Genomic DNA, 27,052 nt, shown 5'->3' on the forward strand with positions numbered 1-27,052 from the left:
TGTTCATGACAAATCATGAATGACTGATAGCAAATATTGGTTCTCAGCATATTTCAGCATACATGTGTTTTTAATGGAACGAAGTAGATGGTTAAGCAGTGTTTAATCAGCTCAAGTATCACTTATCCTTACTTTTTTTAACTGAAGAACAAATAATGTGGCAGTTTTGTGTACTTGTATCTTTCTAAGGCAACTAATATTTGGGTCAAATCCCATGTCCAAACTTGGATATTGTTTAATCATGTATCAGTGATTGGCATGTTATAATACTATAAACCGTTACCAATTAGATAGATTATATATATTTATATATATATATATATATATACACACATATATTTTATATATATATATATATATATATATATATAATAAAAGTAGCCCATAAAAATGGCCAAATATAGAAACTAAATACTATATTTTGGCATATATATATATATATATATATATATATATATATATATATATATATATATATATATATAATAATATATATATATATATATAATATATTATACATACAAATAAATTTCTCAGCTTACAAGCTTATTTTAGTTATGGATCAGCGAAGGAACACTTAACAAACAGAGCAATGTATCTAGCATTCTGGTAACAGAGGTAACTTCAGAACAGTGGAGTGAGAGCTAAAATATTGTTATTGCACATAATTCAATAAATGTGAGTTCAGTGTGAGGTGTCATACTTCAGTTTGGTAAATATGTAAATAGTGTACTTGTTATACAGTGATATTAAAAATTTTAGCTTAAAGTATGTATATAAGGAGCTATAACTTGACAAGGTGAAGGGAAAAGAAAAACCAGGGACTAAAGTAGATATGTAGCGTATTAGCTGTATAATCTGAACAATGCTAGGGTCTATATTGTAGCCTACAGAAGTGCACACATGGAGACTAAACGCAACAATTGGAAGTCACTATAAATAAATTAAGAAATGCTTTTGCAAGTGAAATACCCATGTCAAAACATAAACTTATCTATATCTTTTAACAAAGGTTAAGTATTAAACTTTTCAATCTGTAATTCATGATATACATTTTGATAGGATTTTGGCAAATTTGATGCGTATTCACTTCCATCAGGATGCTTGTTTTATCATTGACACTCCCTCATGTCTAACAGTAAATGGAAATCAAAATGGAAAATTGTGTATTATGGGTGAAGAAAACAAAATTTGCAAAATACAGATATGCATTCTAGTTATGTCTAGGGTGCTGCAACTTACCTGATGTTAGGGATTTCACCATGCTCCTGAGACCAACACCTATCCTAATTTTGGGCCCCAATGTCACTGTGAAATGGCAGTTTTGTAATGCAATCTAACCAAAGGTAGTTGGTCCACCCTGACCTAGGGGAGTTATGTCGATGCCTAACCTTGGGCACCATAAATCATTGAGAAGTAGTAATATGTTTTGGTACAGTGATTGTTTGGTATCCTTTGTCTTTAATTACAAGGAGAAATGAGCAACCCTAGCCCTCCCCAGCTTACCATTATCTTAAGATAGTGTTTTTCTTACAGTGGATTTTTAGCATGTTAATCCGACATTTCCAGTGGATTTTGGTGTCCATTTCATCAAAATCACATGAATAATCACTAAAAAAGAATGCTTTGAAATTAATGAATTGCTAAGTACTATACATTGTCAGAACTTGTTTACCCCCAAATATTTCTTTCTTTCTGGTTACAGACTTTTCAATATTTAGGACACTTCACCTAGTCCATAGACACTTTTTTTTTTTAAAAGGTGTGATGAAGATATGTTATTGTTGAAATATTCTTTGATGGTTTTACTATAAGATAATTACCAGATTTGCATTGTTAATGAAATACAAGTAGTTATTGGGTCCTTATGACTTAATAAATAAGCCAAAATAATAGGAGCTTAACTCTGCCTAGTGGAAAACCATTAATAGAATAATATCAATGGTTGTTTCAAGATGTTGGAGAAGCATTTGCCATTGATTGATAATATTAATCGTAACATGCTAAATATTGGCAAAGGCAACACATCAAACTGAATAAGAAATGAAGAGGTATCCAGATTAATACTGCTGCATACGTATCAAGGTAGTTAAAATGTCTGTTCCATAAATTACTCCATGAGTAGACATTACTCCTACATAGATACAAATCCTTGTCTTTTAATGGTTATCCTTCACACAAGCGGGACAGGTTCTTGAAACTTGGAGAGGTTTTAGATTTGGTGGTCTCCCACTTAGGGTTTTGGGCAGTCACCTGTACATGCCTCTGCCATTGCTTTAGTTTTCCTTCGAATGGCATACTATGAAGACACCTCTCTCTTTCTCTAACATGGCTGTCTTGCAGTTTTCTAAAGTAGTGTTTCTGTGATTGGATTATGATTGTGGCTTGTGCTTTTATACTGCTTGTTGTGCATGCATTTTGAATGATAGTGCCTGATAATTCATCCTATCCTTAAAAGACTTCTCAGTGCAGTTACCATGGATGTGATCATGTGTCAGACATTGACCCTTTGTTTATTTTGCAGAGGTCGGGAGTGTTTTCCATCTCTAACCTGTACTCAGTATGTGTTTTGGTCTCCTTCCAGTGAAAAAGATATGGTTTATAGAGGGAGAGGTGAAGAAGTTACCACCAGTGTTATCAGAGGGAAATGCACCACTGGTATCTTCTTTATACCATTCTGTACCTTCTTTGTTCTTTAATGTACCTCCCGTTTCAGCATCTACCCTTTTAAGGGTCTTCCAAGAAGGTTACTATATAAGTCTTTGAAAGGGGATAGCCCTTGACTGAAGCCAGGTTATATCTTAACAGCCTTTTTCCTTTGAAGTGATCAAGATTGATCCCATCCCATTCACCCAAAAACTAGCCAGTCCTCAAACCGGAAGGGAGGAAAAGGAAATAAGAAGGAAGGAGGTCTGAGATCACCATTCCTCCTTCCTTGCTGCTTTGAGTTGCGGGATGCATGTCCAGCTGTTGGGCAGCAGGGGGGCATTAGGGAGCGAAAGCTGGTCGTCAAAGTCCCATCCCATTCACAGTCACTGATAAAAATGCAAAAAGTACTGGAGAAGGATGTGCTAGGAGTCTTGAGCTGGCCTTTCCTGTTGAGGGAACCCAAGTCCTCCCTTTTTCCCAGCATGAAGTAATAACAAGCCTCACTTGCGATGCCCTACTAGGCATCACGTTTGTTATGATAAACAGGAAGGTACAGGATAGATCTCTGTGACCTGGGAACTAACATTTCCAGGTGGTAAATCAACATCAGTCGTTATCCTGAGACATTTCCTTTTTCCCATTTGTAAAGTCTCAGTTTAAAGATGTAGGTTTCTATCATCTGTCATCATAGGAGCAAGGGTAAAAGTTTAAGTCGAATAAAAATTTAACTGCAATTTTTTTTGTAGGTACGCCAACCCAAACACACTCATTTAAAATCCCACTCCTAACCAACTTTCAAATACCCTGCCATCTGCCAAAGGAAAAGTGAATCTGCACAGAAGTATGCCTGGGTGACTATCAGTAAACCTGCATGAGAGACCAGTCAGATTTGAAAATCTTGTTTCCCAGCTTTAATGACTGACGCAGCTTGGTTGAAGTATATTTATTAAAAGCTTTTGGTTTTGTATGCCCAGAAAACGGCCTATTATTATTATTTTTATTTTTTACAAAAGAAAACGAAGTTCACTCTCGACGTCGTTCGGAAGTCACGTAAAGCCGTTGGTCCCGTTGCTGAATAACCACTGGGTCCATGCAACGTAAAAAGCACCATACAAACAAACAAACAAACAAACATAGAATATAAATATATTATAATTATATCTATGATATATATATATATATAATATATATATATATAATATATATATAGTGCTACTTATTCTTATGAAAAGAGTTTGAGCTTTGATTTTGGGACAAGGTTGCTAGCCCCTTTCCAGTTATTTCCCTAACAACATTGCCCTATATATCGTATTATCGCTTGAGTAGTTATTAATAATGTCTGTATTACAATATTCGAAGTTTTCCATTATGCCCTTGTACATCCTCATCTAAATCCATGGCCTTTGGAACTGCCAAGGCGAGAATAGTCTGGATTACCAGATACAACAGAAACACGGTTGATGGCAACAGCTGTACCCTGATGAATTATGTGGCTTCCTTGTTCAATGAATCTCAAAAATGTACAGCCCAGATCCCTAACATAGCATTTCAGCTAACTTGTATCCGAGGCATTTTCATTTTGTTTTCCTTGTTATAATACAGAAAAAAATGCAGCGGTTCTGTCAAAAAGTGTTATTATATGAATCACTGTCAATTTTATAATTCATGCCAAAACTGTCAGAAAGCTCTGTCGTCGCCCACACATTTAGATTTCTCTTTCAATTTTTTTCAAAGAGTTTCGTTCAGCTTCAAAGCTGTTCATTATTCAAGATCTTGTACTGCCGAAATTAATTTCTGTTCCAGCTTAATTGAATAAGAAGCTTCCAGGCGTAATTAATTTATTTTACGTTACGTAGAAAAAAAAATCTTCATGTAGATTAGACAGAGATGAAAGGGAGATGGCTTGGACATGTCCTTTGCACAACACCGGAGAATAGTTCATGCTAGAGCAGTGGTTCTTAACCTTTTTATTACAATGCCCTCTCTTAGAATTGGTCCTTTCTTTCACGTCCCACTTTTATCTATGAGAAAAATTCCCTCCCAGATTTAAAGGAAACTAAAAAAAAAAGAGAAGAGGTTTCGAGGGATAGGAAAGAAGGTCAATAATTACAAAACCTGGTCAGCCCAACGAACCTAACTAGAGTAGTAGACTCTAGGAGAGTCTTTTGCATTCTTTTTCATAAACTTCTGAATATGAGTTCCTCACTCTTGTTAAGAGAATAACGAATTTAATTAGAGAATTTTTTGTTTCATTTTTCCGTAGGGCTCGCGCTTCCCCTGGAAATTGCTGACACCCCCCCTAGCCCCCCCCCCCCCCCCCTTCAGATTAAGAATCACTGTGCAGCTAGACTTACATAGATAAGATCTGTGAGAAGGGAGAGCGGAGATTCGTGGAAGATAAAGCACAGGAAGACATGAGTGGAGGAATTTCATAAGGGCCATTTGTGTCACACAATGTTGCAGGTGATAATAATGATGATGAACACATACTTCCGTAATAATTACACTAATTCAGAGAACATGCCAATTACCGTTGCCTTGACTGACACTTATTTTCACACTTAGGTACCAGAAGTCAGAATAGATCACCTGAGAACAATTGAAATTAGTAACACTATTTCTTTCCGTTAATCCCGTGTAATGAAGACCTTTTAAAAAATAAAACACTGTTATCTTGCAAGGCCTAAAAACAATAACAACTAAAACTAAGCATATAGAAATATATTTCACGAATTTACTAAGCTTCCAGAAATAGCGAGTGTAATTAGGAATACCTGTTCACTTCAAATTTACCCATTGTATTAGTGATATATGTCCTCGAGTACTACTTAACCTGGAAATCAAGCAAATCCAATATTAATCAAATTATTTTGTCCACTGACTCCTTACCTTTCGTGCTAAAAGTAAAGAAATATATATATATATATATATATATATATATATATATATATATATATATATATTATATATATATTATATATATAGTATATATATATATATATATATATATTACAAATAGGGGATAAAAAGACCGAGCACCAATGACTTCATTTACTCTTCATATACAAATAAGGTTTTTTTCTCCAAAATAAAGATTAAATATCTAGCAGCTAGATTTTTAATAAAGTACGGTGTGAGAACTTGTGAAGTCTTCCCTGAGTAGTTACTAGACCAGTTTTTTCCCCCTTTTACACCATTGAGAAAAAGCATATTGGTGTTATTTGGGAACAGAATAGCAGTTAATCAATTGTCTTATGGGATCAGAGTGGAAATGATATCGGCAGATGGCAATATAGATAAGAGTAGATCTAATTTGAAAGCAATGAGAATCCCTCAGTTTTGAGGTTTATGCTTGCTAACCCTTATATATATATATATAATATATATATATATATATATATATATTATAATATGATATATATCATATATTATATTATATATATTATATATATATAATATATATATATATATATATATATATTTATATATATTATATATATATATATATAGTATATAATATATATATATAAAATATTATAATATATATAACTTGTAGTGTATATATGTATAAAGATCAATAGGCGAAGAGCAGTAAATTAAGAAGTTATTATGAAACTTGTATGAGAATTTTGAGAATGAAAGTTATATTGCGTGGAGTATACATGTAAGTCGTCATTGAAAAATTATACATAATACATACTGTATATATATATGTATGTATAATTGTTAATATATATGCAACGTAAAAACACCATACAAACAAACAAATATATGTATATGTATATATATATATATATATATATATATATATATATTTATCACATCACTGTGATTCATATAAATTATTCGAGCTACAAATGTCCTTTAATATTTAATTCGATCTACCTCGGAATTGATATATTTCATATATGTAAACCAAAGGGGAATTTTTAGTTGATAATAATTTCGTTCCCTCGTGGGATCGAACCACCGTCCAGCAGAAAGGAACGAAATCAGGACGACATTGACGTTAGCAATTCGGCTAACAAGTGAGGCTAAAGTTTATACCAATTCTGACCTTACAAATCACCGTCGAACTCGGGTAATTAGAATCGATATCCAACCCCCTCTACCATGTTAGCAAATTCGAACGTTTGACGAACGTAGCCATAATATGAATAATTATCACATCACCGTGATTCATATAAATCATTCGAGCTGCAAATGTCCTTTAATATCTAATTTGCCCTACCTCGGAATTGATATATTTTCATATCTGTAAGCCGAAGGGGAATTTTTAGTTGATAATAATTTCCTCTCCTCATGGGATCGAACCACCGTCCAGGGGACAGGACATTTGTAGCTCGAATAATTTATATGAATCACGGTGATGTGATAATTATTCATAATATGGCTACGTTTGTTAAATGTTCGAATTTGCTAACATGGTAGAGGGGGTTGGATATCGAGTCTAATTACGAATAACCGAGTTCGACGGTGATTTGTAAGGTCAGAATCGGTATAAACTTATAGCCTCACTTGTTAGCCGAATCACTAATGTCAATGTCGTCCTGATTTCGTTCCTGCCTGCTGGACGGTAGTTCGATCCCATAAGGGGACGAAATTATTATCAACTAAAAATTCCCCTTCGGTTTACATATATGAAAATATATCAATTTCTAGGTAGAGCAAGTTCCTCACTGGACGAGGGGTTTTCGCGCTCGGCTGCCAATCCGGTGGTCCGAAGTTCGAATCCCGGCTCAGCCAACGCGGAATCAGAGGAATTTATTTCTGGTGGTAGAAATTCATTTCTCGAATAAGTGTGGTTCGGATCCCACAATAAGCTGTAGGTCCCGTTGCTAGGTGACCAGTTGGTTACTAGCCACGTAAAACTATCTAATCCTTCGGGCCAGCCCTAGGAGAGCTGGTAATCAGCTCAGTGGTCTGGCAAAAGCAAGATATACTTAACTAGGTAAAGTGAATTAGATATTAAAGGACATTTTGTAGCTCGAATATTAATTTTATATATATATATATATATATATATATATATATATATATATATATATATATTACACACCTGGGTAAGCTCACATGAAATTATCTTTTCGTTACTTCTGTTAAATGGAACCTATCTGTATCTCAGCCCTGTCACTTTTCGCGTATTCTCTTTTGTAAACTTTCGAGGTCAGATCAATGAAATTATTTAACTATATGGATGCCGATGTCCGTTATTTTTATTGCTAGCGGTTTTCGTCCCATGGCTAAATTTCTAATTTCCTTTGCAACTAGTTTCTGAAAATTAAGATCGACAATATGTAATGAATTGCCTAGAACACATTTTTTTTCTCTCATATTCATCAAGGAAGTAATTGGCGGCCTCTTTTTATCCTGGAAAGAGCGGATGTTGGATTTCATCCAGTGCTACAAAACCATCCCAGCTCCTGGAACCATCAGCAAGCGAGTATTTTGGGCCGGTTCCCTCATTTCGGGTGAGCATTAGCCCTCCCTTCACGTACACAAAGCTTCTTTGTTGGGGACAAAAGCTCCTTTCTTCGTCACATACTTGCCACTTCGCCAATAGCCAATTATGGTCACTGCGGGGAGGCTAGCCGTGGCAGCCGTCCAATCAACCTTTGGGCAGCCAAAAGTTCTCCTGTGGATAGTGTTTTGTTTCACGTATTTCATTCAGGCTATTTCGGATCAGTAGCGGCCGATATCGTCGTAAAATTTACATGTATTTTTGAAGTGTATATTCCACATTCCAAGCGCCCTCCCCCAACCCCTCCCCCCCCAAAGAAAAAAAAATACTTGGCTAGGTGCTACCTTCGAACTGTTAGGAAAATATAATAATCACAGTTTTTTTTTTTTTTTTTTTACAACCTTGTGATACAGTTTAATAAAGGTTTCCTAAAAAAGATTTATTATGTTCTCTACATTTATAGCAATTCTGCTCTGTTATATACTGGGTAAAGGATTGCATGAACATTAGGAAAAGCTAAAATTATTATCAGTATATGAGGTTTCAGCTAGAGTAAAAAATTTTTTTGCAAAGTAGGCAAGGAATTTACTCATATCCATTTTAAAAGTATCAAATTCAGTTTTATTTGACCGTTAGGATGAGTACTGTTTTCGTGCTCAAATGGAGTTAAAAAAAAACTAGCAACTGGTGTTATTAGAAAACACCACCTTGCAAATGCACTTGTATTATTTGTATAGAATCTACTGGTTACTTCCTCACTTCCTAACTGATGATTATGCGATTTGAAACAACCAGAGTGGCATCTAACTTCTCGAATTCTTCACACTTTTTGGGTATGCATGTCACTTCAGAGCCCTTTTGCCCTAGGAAAGGGCAATTCAGAAGGATACAGACACCAGTCGGGATCCTGCAGGAAAGCTGAAACTTAATTTGCTTGATGTAGGTGGAACTCTTGGCCAAAATCAACCATTTTAGTTTTGAATTATTATGATATATAGGTAGACGGTCCGGCTGGTGTGTCCTGAAATATTAATTTGATCGCCCAAGAAACGCAGCCATGGCAAGTTCCCAAACACCAGAATTTCTAGCCCATAGCCCAAAAAAATTATGTATTTGAGTTTCCCTTGCTACTGCCACCCTCTTCCCCTTCCCCCCTCTCTCTTCTCCTCTCTCTCTCTCTCTCTCTCTCTCTCTCTCTCTCTCTCTCTCTCTCGTTAAACCCAACACAAGAGAATTCTTCCTTGCTGTTAACATAAGCTCAAGACATGTACAGAAGAGATGAATAAAGTGATCATAAAGAAATAAACTTCCTCAATTCCTGATGGGTAAACCACACGAATAAGAATTAAACCTTGAAAAAAAATTGACTTGGATGCTGTTGTGTTTATCTTACGACATTTAAAAAAAACACTGTTATACTTGGCTTGCATGAAAGTTCCCGGGCACAACTCTATCTTACCTATTCGGTTTATAGGTTCCTTGTGGTTTCCCGGACGTTGTGGGATTCTTATTGAGTGTTTTGATTAAAAAGGGCAGATAATGTGAAGGGAGAAAAATGTTGGGCCCCTTATTTCATGGTTATTCCGCTACTCGTGTCTTTCCCGACCTTTAACTTCCACAAATCTCCCCTCGTATTTATCCTCCATCTAATTCTTATCAAGTACGTAGTGTGAGTAATACAACTCCCGCTGGTGTCCCAATGAATCCCATTTTATTCCTTGCAGATTAATTTGTGTTCACTCGTCTTGTAACTCATTGGATTTGGGCTTCGTTGTGATACAAGTCGCATGCAGTTATCTACTAAGGTATATTACTAAGACGTTTCAGTAACGTTACCTAAAGCTTAATTTTTTTTAATCGACTTGCATCTTGCATTACCGTACCGCCAGTAAGGTTCACTATGCATTTGTCACCATTTGTATAAGTAACTTGGTCTTATGGAATTGTGAATCTGGAATAAACTTTTCTGATTGTCAGAACTAACATATAAGTACGGAAAGTTTGAAAATGTAGGTGAATGCATGGAAATGTATACACATACATACGCACACGTATTTTCTTTGCATTCGCACACATGCTATATTTGTTTATATCACTGAAGTTGCGGCTGTAGGTCAGGTTCTCATAGCAGCTGAGTTAGAGCGAACGCTCTGTATCCTCTTGTACCAAGCAGTTGAATTAGAATTCGTGCGAATTGGTAATAGTAGTGTAGCATCTATTCAGGTCTTGTGTTGAAACCAGGTTGATTGTGTTTGTGACGATTTGTTTCTATGTATCTCCGTTGGAATTCGACCAACATCGTTTTTATGTCTGGTAAATATCCAGCTCATTCGTGGATATCTGTAATTTTGTTTGCCAATTCGGTACACCGAAGGACCTCTAGCTAGTGCAGGGGGTCATATCTATCCATCTTCTATCAGTATAATATATATATATATATATATATCTATATATATAATATATATATATATATATATATATAGGACCCGGAAATAATATGACGAGTAAACACACACACACACACACTCACACACACACACATATATATATATATATCTATAATAATATATATATATATATATCTATATATATGTGTGTGTGTGTTTGTAACACTTATTTCAAATCTACTGGTCATTGTTGACCATATACGTACGTAGTTTCTAATAACCACAATGCCATGAAGATCTGTACACATATAGGAATGTACTTATGTATGTTGGAATATAAAATTAAAGCCAAAGGCCAAGCGCTGGGACCTATTAGATCATTCAACGCAGAGTGAAAATGCGAGTAAAGAAGGTTTAGACAGTGTAACACGAAAGAACGATGAACGGAGGTACGAGTATAAAAAATGATAGGGGTCGCAGCCAGTGGCCGAAATGACGCTGCAAACAACTTTAAGTAATAACTGCAGTGTACCGCGCGAGGTACATTGACGGTACTACTTCCCCACGGGGTACATGCGTATGTATATATGTGTATGAGGCCTCAGGCTTTAGCAGTGATGCCATTGGTCGGGGCAAATAGAGATATACAGAATGTGTGTGTATGTTTGTATAACTGAATTCACGAAAATATGGAATATGATGAATATATAAATGAAGTGAAACAGCGGAGTGGTGCTAGGCCTTTCGACTTACTGTCCTTTACTTGGCAGTCTCCTAAATAAAATACAGCACCTCAGCGGTGTGATCGGCAAGGTCTTGGCCTGCCACCTCGGTGGCCTCGAGTTCGTGTTCTCGGGCATTCCACTGAGGGGTTAGAGATGTGTATATCTGGTGATAGAAGTTCACTCTCGACGTGGTTCGGAAGTCACTTAAAGCCGTCGATTGGTCCCGTTGCTGAATAACCGCTGGTTCCATGCAACGTAAAAACAGCAAGCAAACAAACAATCTAAATAAAATACAGTAAGTCGAAACGCCTAGCACCACTCTGGTGTGTTGCTTTCCTTCGTGGCATTTGCTTTTGTTTATATAACTATATATATATATATTATATATATATATATATTTATATATATCTATATATATATGTGTGTGCGTGTGTGTGTGTATGAGTGTGTGTAATTCGTTGATGCACTTAAATGGCGATGCCCTGCTTATTGATATCTGCAATACTCATTGTATTCCCATATGAATGCAGCGTAAAAATCTTGGCTCCTTGTTTTGTTTAATAATATACATAGATGTGTTCATATTTTTTAACTTCATCTCTCACATGCACTCGACGAGGTATAAAACTTTTCTAGCCAAAAGAGAGTAGCGAGCGATCACAATTGAAACCTAGAGAAAACCCGTGATTGAATTTTCAAACAATAAGCAAGACTGGGCGTCAATCAGAGTGCGACAAATTCCCCCAGGGAACGAATTCCATTTGTCCCGTCTATTTTGAAAGGTACCACCGATATTCATTGTTCTTTGAGAGGTTTGCGTCCCCAGATGCGCTCTCTCTCTCTCTCTCTCTCTCTCTCTCTCTCTATTTCCTCTTTCTCCAATCTTAGTACATTTGCAAGCAGAGTCTGTCTCCCTCTTTTGTAGTTGTGTCCTGATGTATCGCGACGAAGAGCAGCTAAAAGCACTGCCGAAAGCAAATGCCTGCACGTCAAAGTGGAGAGAGAGAGCGGTGTGATGGCAAGGATGGGGCAGATGCCACGGGAATCTGTGCCGGGGTTGCCTTCTAATTGAAGTGTGTTTTTCTTCCTCAAAGAAGGAAAGACTCAGAAAGTGAAGAGAAAGAGAAAAAAGGAGAGAGAAGATTTGAAAGATGTGAAAGTATATGCTGAAATGTAAAAGAATTTGAAACTGTCATGTGGCTGGTATGAATGTTAAGAGGTCTACTAAGATCGATAATAGGACCCGTAAATATGAAATTATTGTCCGAGTAATAAATAATCCGATTTCAAATCGTACAGCAGTTGCGGTAAATCCAAAAGTTGTTTCGATTGAAGTGCAAATGTTGTTTCTAGTACGAATAACGGCGAAAAATTTTTCAGGAAACTTACAAAAACACCTTAGTAACTCCAGGAAACAGTAGGAATTTAATTTACTTCTGTTATACTGTAGCAACAGGACAGACTTCAACAAGGCCGTTCATTGTCTGGACTCTGGAGTGATATCTTTCAAGGTCCTAGGTTTCTTGTAGAGTACTCTGTAATCTTGCCTGTTATGGGACATTCACTGATATGTTTTTTTTTTTTCTTTTATCAGCAAAGTAGTATGTTAAACTTCTCATCTTTTCGCAAGTAGCGGTAGTTTTTTGCATGCAGTGTGACAAACCATACCATCCAGGACACGTCTGATTGCATTCACTGTATGAAAATGAATAATTTCCAGAATGCTCTGTTCTGTGAAAGTTGATCCGCCCCCCCGGACGGATTTGGGAACTACAGTGTTGTTAAGGCCTACATTTTTTCCCCATCCCCTGCTTTCCCTCTTTTCCCAGTTTTTAATTTTTTCCGCTTCTCTCTCCTCCTTTATTCACCCATTTTCTCCTTTCTTGCCTCCTTTTCCTTACTCTCGCAATAGATAAATGCACAGGGTTGCCTATCGCATTTGACCTATTGATCGACATTAAAAATAAAATTGCAACAAATTACTCTAAAACCACCAGCATCAGCAAGAGCAGAATTGATACGAACACTGGCCGGGCATAATTTCATTCATCGAAAGTTTCGAGGAGGGCTTGTTAACAGTGAGGAATAGTAAGATGGTCTTTTTCTTATATATACCACGAGGGTGACTAGCCGTTAAGCCCATTTATGGCGAAAGTTAAGATTAACTACAGTAACGTAAATCCTAACTCTTACGGAAATCCCAACTCTCTCTCTCTCTCTCTCTCTCTCTCTCTCTCTCTCTCTCTCTCTCTCTCTCTCTCTCTCTGTAGATATACGCTAGCTGGTTCTTTCCAATATCTCCTGGTTAACCGACGAAAACTTAGTATTATATGTTCTCGTTTCGTATTTAAGAAGTAACAAAAAACATATTTCTGATTGTAAAACTTTGTTGAACGATTTTTTACTGGCTGCACCATAAGGAAGAGCCATTCCTGGCATATGGCCAACTTAATTTAGAACAACAATTTGTAGAGAACATTGCTCTTGAGGAATTCAGTTTGTTTTTTAATCTTGGAATTTACGAAAGGAGTTTATTAACTCATTTTCTTAAGTACTCCTTTTTATAAACAAACTGCTTTCCAGTGTGATCTTCAAGGCTTGGAATACTTTCAAGGCCAAGTGAACTAGAACAGTCTGTTGAATTATGAGTCAACATCAGACCTCCTGTCTTAATTAACATAGTATACGTATACATATATAATTATATATATTGGCGTTATATTATGATAATTTTTTAACTTTTAAAAAAAAATGTATAATATATAATATATATATATATATATATCTATATATATAATCTATATATATATTAAATATATATATATATATCGTATATATATATATATATATAGAATATATATATGTAATTTATGTATATTTATATGTATATATAATGTGGGTATACATACTGTCTGTAAATTCTGCTACCTTTTAGTATTCGAATTGTAATCAGTGTCTTATTTCTACATATGAATCCTGTTTCCTTTTGACTGACCAATATAAACAGATATGACATGCTCATCTGTTGTATTTTGATATCAGACACTTGCTTTTTAGGCTTCTCAGACATCATTGTGCTTCATGGTCTAGTACAAACTCTGAATATCGCTGATTCACAGTTGATACCAGCGAGATGATCAACTTGACATTTTATCAAAGAAATTCCAGCATTATGTATTTCTTGATTATAAATTTTATGCAGGTTATTCAGAATTGTTCGAGCTTTTTTTTTTTGTAGGACACCGAATGATAGTTAGTCTAATCTCAAATATCGTGGATTAATGTTTTATGGGAGGTTATTTTTTTATTATTTTTTTATTGTCGAAAAATCATCTGTTCGTGAGCATGTATGATGAATAATGGAGCTGCTGCCTTTGAGAAATAACATTATACGCAATATTTTGCGGTGACACTTAGGCTCACTTATGTTGTTATGATCTAGGTATTTTGAAGTTTAAAAGGAGACGTTCAGGATCCTGTTACTGTATGTAGGTCTACATTTTACATTTGCGCAATAGCTGGTAGTCTAATTAAAAAGAGCCGGTGAATAGGAGAGAGGAAGTGAGACCGAGTTTACAGAAATTGTTGTAACTTATTTTTTTCATGTTACTCTAGACCTGAGTATCATCTTAAGCTACCTTATTTATTTCATGTTATTCTGTAGCTGAGTATCATCTTAACTACCTGATTTTTTTTTCATGTTATTCTAGACCTGACTATCATCTTAAGCTACCTTATTTTTTTCATGTTATTCTAGACCTGAGTATCATCTTAACCTACAAGAAGGAATCATGGTTGCTTTTGTTATATGAATCAGCAACTAACAACTGTTAGAGAGCGCCTCAGTGGTGTGAGCGGTATGGTCTTGACCTGCCACCTCGTTTGCCGTGAGTTCGATTCTCGGGCATCCCATTGAGGGGTTAGATATGTGTATTTCTGGTGATCGAAGTTCATTCTCGACGTGGTTCGGAAGTCACATGAAGCCGTTGGTCCCGTTGCGGAATAACCACTGGTTCCATGCAACGTAAAAACAACTGTTAGACCTGGGGTTCTCAGTAGGACTTTCTGGTATATAAGTTGCTAGCGCCGTAGCCCTCTCCACCTCAGTCGGGTAACCACCAATTACATAATCACTTATAAACTAGCCAGAGACACAATGGGATTTAAAGGAAAGTGCCCAAGGTGTTCCAGCTCGCTTGGCAGTCGAACCCGATTCTCACACTTGAATACTTGTTCAAATATAAATCCAGGAAGTAAGAATGTGAAAGGCAGATGTGAGTAACGCTGCGGTGTATTGTGGTTTCGACACGCTACTGATGAGCTTCTTGTGTGGGTGTAAAGAGGGGGATTATGTCTTCATATACCTACATGTAAAGTTTATCATCACTGTGCCGGCAAAGATATTGAGCAGTCATGGAGACGTGCTCACTCTTCCCTAATCTCTGACCCACTTTTGACCAAACCAGCAACTCTCCCATTTGTATGTCCCAACACGCGCCTCACTTTTATCACAAAAGCTTGTAATCGCTTTAGCAAATTGCCTTCGCCCTATACAAACTGTCCTTCCGGAATGATGTTGATTTTAATTGTATTCTATTTTGCGTTCAGTTTTATGTGTTGTCCTTTGCAAATAATTCCAAAAATAACTTTTAAAATAATAGAATACCTTCGTGAAACCATTTTTTCCACGTTAATTAGGCTTATAATTTGTTTCTCCGTTTTTCGTACCATTTTCTTAATCCAGTCGAGAGAGAAATAGTGGGGCGGAAGGCTAACAACACTTCATTTCGCCTCGGCATTTTTCCATCTTTTGTTCCTTTTCCGGATAATGCGGAAACCTCGATTATCCTGCGGAATATGACGTTAATACGATTTTCGTATTCATTGCATGGGATTTCACGGGATTAAAAAGAAAGCGCAAATATTGTTACAGAGAATGAAGGATAATCATATGGAAATTGAATCAGTTTTCATTGGTTTCACGGAAATTCGTTATAGAAAATGCACGAATTTAATATATATATATTTTTGGTGTCGGTGAGTATTTCTGTGAATGCTCTGCCGTAACACGGCGGCGAATTGTCATTTTTGGTCTTGATTTCTGTCCCTTCGTGGAATGTTTATGATAGAGTGGAGTTTTTATAGGGATTTGTGATTTGTATGACTATTAACAGGTCGATGTCCATGGTAGATGTGACGCCAGTATTGTAATTAATCAGTCGATGAGTCCAAAATAGTATATTCATTTTGATCTTTGTAAAAGAAATTAAATATGGAACTGCTATTTTCTCTCGGTCGATATTTTAAAGTTATTGGTGTCAACATTACTGTTTACAAAACATTAATAACACTGGTAATGCAAAAGTGTAAAATGAATGTGCACAAATGAAAAAGTTAGTTAGATGATATCAATTTGTCAGTCGGCTTCAAAAACCTACGACTCAATTCGAAAGTAGAGTTAATTAAGATCTCCGTACTTATTTAGGCTATTGTCTTGTGAAATTGTCCTGTTCAGAAGTTTACTACGATGAGTTTTTAAAGTCATAATGTTCACTTGACCAAAAATGAACCTAGCACAAGGTTCGAAAACTTTTAATATACATTAAAGACCATAAACTCACATTCTATATCATTGTGGACATGCAACCATTGTCATCATTTTCGAAAATAGAGGTACCGTAAAGTATTAAATACTGAATTAGTGCATCATATCGGCACTCATTACAGGACGGGAAACCTAAGCATTTACACTTATTACTGTTATTATAGTTGCCATTACTATGATATTTATATTATTGAGATGATACTGCCAGCATTGCGGAAAGATTGACAACGCATTGCCGCCTTCACTTGTAAGGTGAATATACTGAAACCTATTTTCATGTAAATGTTTAACAGAACTTTATAACGTATTAAAATACTGAATAAACAAACCAATATTGTCTGGTAGGTTTATAAGTATTAGCCATAACAAGCAGAAGTTTACATAAAAATAAATTTTTGTCAATTGAGCCATAATTAGGAAGTTCTATGACAGCTCTATTCAGGAATATTCTCATGTTTAAAACATGTGAAGTGAAACCAGATCAGAAATAGTCCCCATTTAGCTGTTAATATTTATATATGTTCAAGGTTTTGAAAACTGTCACTGAAATTAAAGTATTGTCGAAAGTCGGGTCATCATGCTTTAAGATCATGTAACGAGACTATTATATATATATATATATATATATATATATATATATATATATATATATATAGATATATATATATATATATATATATATATATATTTGGGGTATGTAACTCAATTAAACGCGCATAAAAAAGAAAACAAAAACAAGTATAGAAATAGGGACTGTAACCTGTTAATATTCGTGTTAATTTGCGAGTGACTAGAATTTAACATTCAAACTGAGAGGGAACTAGATTTCATTTCGAGATTTACGATTACCTAATTAAAAGTTCCTGATTGCTTCCGTCAAAAATTGCGGTCGCACATCTAGCACAAGGGATCACGTCACCTGCATACGCCCGAGAAAACAGGAAAAATAAAAGTGGGCGCAACGGATGGAGGTATAGACATATTATGATAGGGAATTAACAACTGATTATGTCCAGGAAACTGAACTGAAGAACTGAATATATCCAGGAAACTGAACTGAATATGTCCAGGAAACTGAACTAAACAACTGAATATGCCCAGGAAACTGAACTGAAACAACTGAATATGGTCAGGAAACTGAACTGAATATGTCCAGGAAACTGAACTGAAGAACAGAGTAGTAGTAAGGAAAATTATGAAGCTTTATAAAAAGCTAGAAGTAGATACAACTGTGCACAATCCTCCTCATCCCCTCTAAAAAACGGACGATTAATTTATCAGCAAAAAGATTAAAACCGGGAATTAATCACTGAATTACACTTGGCACGTGAAATGTCTTCTCATTTAGTGATTACCCTAAAATTAGCTTGAAGGCTTTTGCGGGATTTCTTCCTGGATGGGATACCCTCCCTGACCTTAAATGCAAGTAGATGATTGTAAATAGTAAGTGCAGAAAACCATAGGAGTTTGGTGGGAATAGCAGTGTATCACAGTACGGTCTGAAGGTCGGCTCAGAATGACATAACCAAAAATTTATTGAATTGAAACTTGGACGTTACTGCCGTTGTCAGTAAAAAAAATTTAGCAGGTGACATTTGTACATAGACGCGCAAATGCCGGCGCTGAGTGACTTGTGAAGGACTTATAATTTCAGTATTACGGGAAATATGAGTTTAACAGACCCCATTTTACTGCGGCGCGTCAGTGGCGTGGTCGGTATGGTGTTGGCGTGCCACCTCTGCCGCGAGTTCGATTCTCGGGCATTCCATTGAGGTGTGCGAGATGTGTATTTCTGTTGATAGAAGTGCACTCTCGACGTGGTTCGAAAGTCACGTAAAGGTGTTGGTCCCGTTGCTGAATAACCACTGGTTCCGTGTAACGTCAAAACACCATACTAACAAACCAATTTGCTGCGACTGAGCAATTTCTTTAATAGAATTTGTCGCGTGGGGGGGAGTAGTGCCGTCAATGCACCTCACTTGGTGCACTGGACTTGGGGTTCTTTGCAGTGTCCCTATAGTCCGTAGCTGCAACCACTTTCGTTTCTTTTACTGTACCTTCGTTCATATTATTTTTCTTCCATCTTTCTTTCCACCCTCTCCTAACAATTGATTCATAGTGCAAGTGCGAGTTTTTCCTCCTGCCATATCTTTTAAACCCTTTTATTCTCAATTTACCTTTCTTGTCTGTATGAGCTCATAGGACGCAGTGCTTGGCCTTTGTCCTAGACTTTATGATTCACTTCCATTTAATAGAATTTGTAATTCAGGATTATGTAAAATAAAAAAGTAAAGAAGCAAATAAGTCAAAGCCTTAACAACGAATGGAAAGTATTTATACTTTGCCTATGGCATATTTTGCTATCGTCACGAGTTGATGCTACACCCCATTGCAAAAAGAGTTAAAAATGTTAATAGTTAGAATTAAAAATAATAATTAATTCAGCTTTGACAAATTTGGCATTTCGGTAATTCAGGCTTATTTAGACAGACGGGAAAAGTAATTTATCTGATTGACCGTTATTTCTTTGATCATTTTACCTTTTTATGATAGTGAAGTTCACTTTTATTCGTAGACTAATTTACTTTTCCTGCCGTGACCTGTGTAACTTATTTCCGAAGAGCAACAAAACGGTACGGAAACTTTTGCCTTTTGAGATGGTAGGGCTGCAACAGGTTGTAGGGAGTTCAAGAAAACTTAAGAAGGTAATTGACGCAGATCATCTATAGTTCTTCAAGTTAACTCATAAGAGGTCCCTTTGAAAGATGTCTAGCGTGGTGGTTGTCTGGGGAGTTGCTTTGAAGATTGTTGTGTGTGCGTGAATAAAATGAGGAGTAATGAATTATTTATAAATTAGTTATTTTTATATTTTTTGTAATGTTTTGTTATGGTTCAGGAGGAAGTTCAGAAAACTTTTCAGAATATATAAGCATAATTTTCCTTTAGACTGAATAATGTTTGCTTTAGACCGGAAAACTTTTGAGAAATAAAGAACTAACCGGAAGTACAAGAATATCACACTGTATAATTATATCAAAGCCCAAAGAACACTTAGGTTAAAATCAGTAGACAGAATAGAACATGCCATGCAAATTCCAGGAAAATTTTTAGAAGTCCAGAATAACTGTACTAAGTTGTTCTCTTATCTTTGGAAGCTGTGAATCCTATTGGTATTGTAAGATTAGCCCCTCCACTTGCCCTGATCTCAAGTGGATGACGAAACGACCTATGTCAATATTTCGAGATGGATGTAAAATGATATATGAGAGTAATGTACAAATATCGTCCCAGGGACGTTACTTATCGAAGCTCTGACCAAGGTACCATCATCCTGCACAGGGCGCCTCAGTGTCGTCGTTATCAGTATGGTCTTGGCCTGCAAGTTCGATTCTCGGGCATTCCATTGAGGTGTGAGAGATGTGTATTACTGGTGACAGAAGTTCACTCTCGACCTGGTTCATAAGTCACGTAAAGCCGTTGGTCCCACTGCTGAATAACGACTGGTTCCATACAGCGTAAAAACACCATACAAACATACATCCATTGGTAATAGAGAAAAGTTTCCCTTTGGACTACGGCAAGCTGTTTCATATATGATATATACTGATTTTTAATGTGTATACGCAGTGTAAAAGGAACGTGATGATAATGAAAAATTTATTTTTCGACAAGTAGTGATGATTAATAAATCTTTCGCTCTCTGCTTCGTGTAGGCATTGTGCTCCTTCGCTATACTTCTGAACTTGTAACCCCCCCCCCCACCACCCTTCTTTCATCATCCGACAATCCTCCATTCCTGCATTTAATTCTCCCGCCTTTTCACCAACCTCAACAATCCTTATCATCCTCAATTCATTTCTCCCTTTTCACCAATCTGGCAACCTCCCCATCCTCCATTTGAATTCTCCCTTTTCCTTTTCACCGCAAGCCCAATAACAATCCTTGCATCTTCAATTGTTCGCATCTCTCCTTTTTGGTCACCAATCTGACCAAGATCCTTCCCCGCATGCCTCATTGTATCTCCCCTTTCACCAAACCTCAACCCAATCCCTTGTCATCCTCATTCAATTCCCCTTTTTCCCCTTTTCACCAACTGACAATTCCTCCATTTCCTCATTTAATCCCCTTTCCCTTTTCACCAACCAAACAAATCCTCCTCATCCTCGTTTATCTCCCTTTTTCACCAACCAAATCCAAAACAATCCTCCATTCCTCTTTTTACTCCATTTTCCAATTTTCCAACGTGCCAACCCAATCCTCCTCATTGCCTGCATTTATCTCCCTTTGCCTTTTCAAGCCAACCCGACAAATCCTGCCATTGCTCACTTATTCGTCCCTTTGTTCACCAATCCAACAATCCCCTCCAATCCTCAGTTTTATTTCTCCCTTGTTTTCCACCAACCAAAAATCCTCCACCCTCCTTTTTTCTTTGTCCATTTTCCCATTTTCCAACCGCAACCAACAATCCCTCCATCCCTCATTTATGTTCCCTTTTGCAACCAAACCAACAATCCTCCATCCTCGTTTTATCTCCCATTTTCACCAAACCAAACAAATCCTCCAATCCTCATTTATCTCCCTTTTTCACCAAACCAACAATCCTTCCCCCCTCTTTTATTAATTTCCAAGGTTTTTCAACCAACCAAGCAATTCCTCCATCCCTATTTATGCTCCCTTTTCACCTCAACCAACAATCCATCCACCCTTCTTTGTTGATCTCCATTTTTCAACCAACCTCAACAATTCCTTCCATCCCTTTTATCTTCCCTTTTCACCAACCAATCAAATCCTCCTGCCTCATTTTTATCTCACTTTTCCTCCAAACCGACAAATCCTTCATTCCTCATTCATCATCCCTTTTCTCCAAATTTCGACCAATCCTCCATCCTCCATCCATATCCTCCCTTTTCACCAACCACCAACTTCCGTTCCATTTCCTTCCCATTTATCTCCCTTGCCAACCAAAGAAAACAAATCCCTTTCTATCCTCCATTCACCGTCCCTTTTTCCGCTTTTTTACCGGCAAACTGACAAAAATCCCTCCATCCCTCATTTTATTTCTCCCTTTTAAACACCAAACCATAACAATCCTCCATCCCTCATTTATTCTCCCACTTTTTTCACCGCCTCCGACAATTCCTTCATCCTCATTCATTTTCTCCCTTTTCCCTTTCCCAAGTAACCGAACAAATCCTCCATTCCCAATAATATCTCCCCTTTTTCACCAACCAACAATCCTCCATCCTCATTTATTCCTCCCTTTCCCCCTTTTTCCCCCACCCAAGAAACAATTCCTCCATCCTCGTTTTATCTCCATTTTCAAACCAACCGACAAATGCCTCCATCCCTGTTTTATCTCCCTTTTCACCAACCGACAATCTTCCATCCTTATTTAGCTCCTTTTCACCAACCAACCAATCCCCAACCTCCATCCCATTTATCTCCCCTTTTGCCACCAACCAAACCAAAATCCTCCATCCCTCATTTATTCGTCCCTTTCACCAAACTGGGACAATCCTACCATTCTCATTTGTGTATCTTCCCTTTTCACCAACCTTTGTGTGTTAAAATCCCTTCAATCCCCTCATTCATTCTCCCTTTTCCAGCCAACTGACAATCCCCCATTCCCATTTAATCCCCTTTTCCCCTTTTCAACCAACAAACCAACAATCCTCCATCCCTTTTTACTTTTTTAACCCCCTTTTCACCCAACCAACAATCCTCCATCCTCTTTTATCTCCCTTTTCATCCAACCAACCCCAACAATCCTTCCATTCCTTTTTATACCCGTCCCTTTTTACCAAACCAAATACAAATTCCATTCATCCTATTTTGTATCTCCCTTTTCACCAAACCAACAAATCCCTCCATCCTCTTTTAATCTCCCTTTTCACCTCAAACCCAACAATCCCCTCCATCCTCTTTTAATCTTCCTTTTCAGCCAACCGCAACAGTTCCTCCATTCCTCTTTTTGTTATCTCCCTTTGTCAACCAACCAACAATCCTCCATCCTCTTTTTATTCTCCCTTTTTCGGCCAACCGAAAAAACAATCCTCCGCATTCCCTCATTTATCTCCCTTTTCACCAACTGACAATCCTCCATCCTCTTTTATCTCCCTTTTCACCAACCAACAATCCTCCATCCTCTTTTATCTCCCTTTTCACCAACCAACAATCCTCCATCCTCTTTTATCTCCCTTTTCACCAACCAACAATCCTCCCATTCCTTCTTTTATTCTCCATTTCCCAAACCAACCGACAATCTTCCATCCTTTTTTATCTCCTTTTCACCAAACCAACCAATTGCCTCCATCCCCTCCATTAATCCTCCCTTTAACCAACTGACAATCCCCTCCATTCCTCATTTATCTCCCTTTATCAACCAACCGACAAATTCCTTTCATCTTCATTTCTATTCCTCCCTTGTTTCAGCCAACTGACAAGATCCTCCTTCTCCCATTTTCTATCCCACTTTTCACCAAGCCGCAACAATCCTCCATCCTCATTTATCTCCCTTTTCACCAACCAACAATCCTCCATCCTTTTTTATCTCCCTTTTCACCAACCGACAATCCTCCAATCCCTTCCATTTATTTGTTTTCCCTTTCCCAAAACTGACAAGCCTCCCCGCATGCCTCCATTTATCCCCTTTTCCCTTTTCAACCTACTGACAATCCTCCATCCTCATTTATCTCCCTTTTCACCAACTGACAATCCTCCATCCTCTTTTATCTCCCTTTTCACCAACCAACAATCCTCCATCCTCATTTATCTCCCTTTTCACCAACCGACAATCCTCCATCCTCATTTATTTCCCTTTTCACCAACTGACAATCCTCCATCCTTATTTATCTCCCTTTACACCAACTGATAATCCTCCATCCTCATTTATCTCCCTTTTCAAACCAACAACTGACCAATATCCTCCATCCTCATTTATCTCCCTTTTCACCAACTGACAATCCTCCATCCTTATTTATCTCCCTTTACACCAACTGACAATCCTCCATCCTCATTTATCTCTCTTTTCACCAACCGACAATCCTCCATCCTCATTTATCTCCCTTTTCACCAACTGACAATCCTCCATCCTCATTTATCTCCCTTTTCACCAACCTACAATTCTCCATTCTCTTTTATCTCTCTTTTCACCAACTGACAATCCTCCATCCTCATTTATCTCCCTTTTCACCAACTGACCAAATCCTTCATAACCTTCATTTAATCTCTCTTTTCACCCAACTGACAATCCTCCAATCCTTTTTTTATTTATCCTTTTTCCCTTTTCACCCCAACCAACAATCCTCCATTCCTCATTTTTATCCCTTTTCCTTTTCACCAACCCAACAATCCCATCCATTCTTATTTATCCTCCCTTTCACCAACTGACAATCCCTCCATCCTTCATTTATTATCTCTTCAATTTTCACCAACTGACAATCCTCCATCCTCATTTATCTCTCTTTTCACCAACTGACCAATCATCCCATCCCTCCATTTATCTCTCTTTTGACCCCCAACCAACAAGATCCTTCCATTCCTCATTTAATCTCTCTTTTCAAAAACCAACTGACAAGTCCTCCATTCCTCATTTTAGTTATCATCCCTTTCCTTTTTTCACCAACCGACAATCCTCCATCCTCATTTATCTCTCTTTTCACCAACTGACAATCCTCCATTCTCATTTATCTCTCTTTTCACCAACTGACAATCCTCCATCCTCATTTATCTCTCTTTTCACCAACCGACAATCCTCCATCCTCATTTATCTCTCTTTTCACCAACTGACAATCCTCCATCCTCATTTATCTCTCTTTTCACCAACCAACAATCCTCCATCCTCATTTATCTCTCTTTTCACCAACTGGCAATCCTCCATTCCTCATTTCATCTCCCTTTTCCAACCAACCTCAACAATCCTTCCATTCCCTCATTTAATCTCCCTTTTTCACCAACCTACCAATTCTCCGTCATACTCAATTTATCCGTGTCCTTTTTCAAAACCTCAACTGACCAATCCTCCATCCTCATTTATCTCCCTTTTCACCAACCAAGACAATCCTCCATCCTCTTTTATCTCCCTTTTCTCCTTTTCATCAACCTTATCAATCCTCCATCCTCATTTTATCTCTTCTTTTGTTTCGACCAAAACCAACCAATCCTCCCTCATGCTTTCATTTATCTACCTTTTCACCAATGTACAATCCTCCATTCTCATTTATCTCTTTTCACCAACTGACAATCCTCCATCCTCATTTATCTCCCTTTACACCAACCGACAATCCTCCATCCTCATTTATCTCCATTTTCACCAAACCGACAATCCTCCATCCACATTTATCTCCCTTTTTCACCAAAACCTAACCAATCCTCATTCTCATCTTATCTTTTTTTTGCTCTTTTCACCAACCGACAATCCTCCATCCTCCTTTATCTCCCTTTTCACCAACCAACAATCCTCCATCCTCCTTTATCTCCCTTTTCACCAACCAACAATCATTCATTCTCATTTATTTTCTTCCCTTTTCACCCCAACCAGTAAACCTCCCATCCCTCATTTATTCTCCCTTTTCACCAACTGACAATCCTCCATCCGTAATTTATCTTCCTTTCTTCACCAACCGGCAATCCTCCATCCTCTTTTATCTCTCTTTTCACCAAACTTTGAACAACTTCCTCCATCCCTTCCTTTTATATCTCCCTTTTCACTGTAACTTGACAATGCCTCCTCCATTCCTGCCCATTTATCGTTCCATTTTCACCCAACCAACAATCCTCCATCCTCATTTATCTCCCTTTTCACCAACCGACAATCCTCCATCTTCTTTTATCTCCCTTTTCACCAACTGACAATCCTCCATCCTCATTTATCTCCCTTTTCACCAACCGACAATCCTCCATCTTTCTACTTGACTGAATTATCCTAAAATACTCAGATGTTTTTTTCTTCTTTAACTTACTGTATCCTACTTTTACCACCTCCTCATGGGATAATTCCACCATTACACCTCACGTGGTGCACTGTAGGCATTAAAAAGGGTGTCTGCTCTTGCTTTTTAGCTTTTTACTGTACAACCTATCCCTTTTCCTTTCTTTAGACTTGTACTTCATCTTCGTTTTCTGGCTATCTTTATCTTGCTGTCCAACCACTCCAACTCCCCCTTTCCACTGTCTGAAGCGTTTAATGGCCAAAAGTGCTCCAGTACTTGGCTGGGCAGCATAAATTTCATATGTCAAATGTCATCCTTATTGCATCTTCATATCCCCACTTTACTCAGACTTAACATTCATTCAACCTGCTTCATTGTTTTTCTACTTCATTGCATCTTGGATATGTAAGGTTTTGCTTTATGAAGAACACACACACACACACACACACACACACACACACACACATATATATATATATATATATATATATATATATATATATATATATATATATATATATATATATATATATATATATATACATCAATTTAAGTTTATATGAATTCACCATACTTTCTTCATAAATTTGAATTTCTCTAAATCATCATGAGAAAAAAATCAAATGATTTACGTTTGCAAGTTGTAACGGTTTGCTATGTATATTAGGGTACAGAAAATCCTAGAACTAAGATTTCATTGAATTTACCCAGGTTTATTTTTTTTACAGATCTGAATACCTTTGAATAATCATGATGGAAATTCAAATGTGAGGTTTAAATAACAATGGAGAGAGCTCAAGGCTGTGCCTCACGCATTCTAAAAAAAATGGTAAAAAAGAATAAACTGGATCTGCTTCTGGACCCAGGTCCATCTCAGAGTGTACCAATCCTTCCTAGGCCGTGTGCCTGACCCTTCACAAATTTCCTTTTAATACAAATACAGATGATCTTCGTTGAAAGAAGTATTGATTGCAATGATTGATATCGGTATAGTCAGCTGAGTATTCAGATGGCATAGAACGTTTTTGGCAACCATGCAATATAATAGTATAGGTTTCATTAGAATATTAATATCTCCGTCCCATAACTATCCGTAGATTTTATTTTTGGGGGTAGGGGCGATTACGTTGGAAGTTTCGTACCCTTACTGCAAAATATGGCTGTAATACAATAGAGGGGTGAGACAGTCCCAACCCTAGGGATGTTGCGTAACGTACCGAAGCTCGGATATATTTAACTTCATTCAGTATGCATTTGTAATTGCCAGTAATGAGAGAGAGACTGGAGAATGGTAA

At 37.2% G+C, this 27,052-nt stretch overlaps 1 long non-coding RNA gene across 1 annotated transcript in view; it reads left to right on the forward strand.

Annotated features, from left to right (window-relative positions):
* LOC135212776 (uncharacterized) overlaps positions 1–27,052 on the forward strand; it is a 313,958-nt gene that overhangs the window by 1,817 nt on the left and 285,089 nt on the right. The window lies entirely within an intron of this gene.

This window comes from Macrobrachium nipponense, chromosome 19, assembly GCF_015104395.2.
Source record: "Macrobrachium nipponense isolate FS-2020 chromosome 19, ASM1510439v2, whole genome shotgun sequence".
Lineage (NCBI taxonomy): Eukaryota > Metazoa > Arthropoda > Malacostraca > Decapoda > Palaemonidae > Macrobrachium > Macrobrachium nipponense.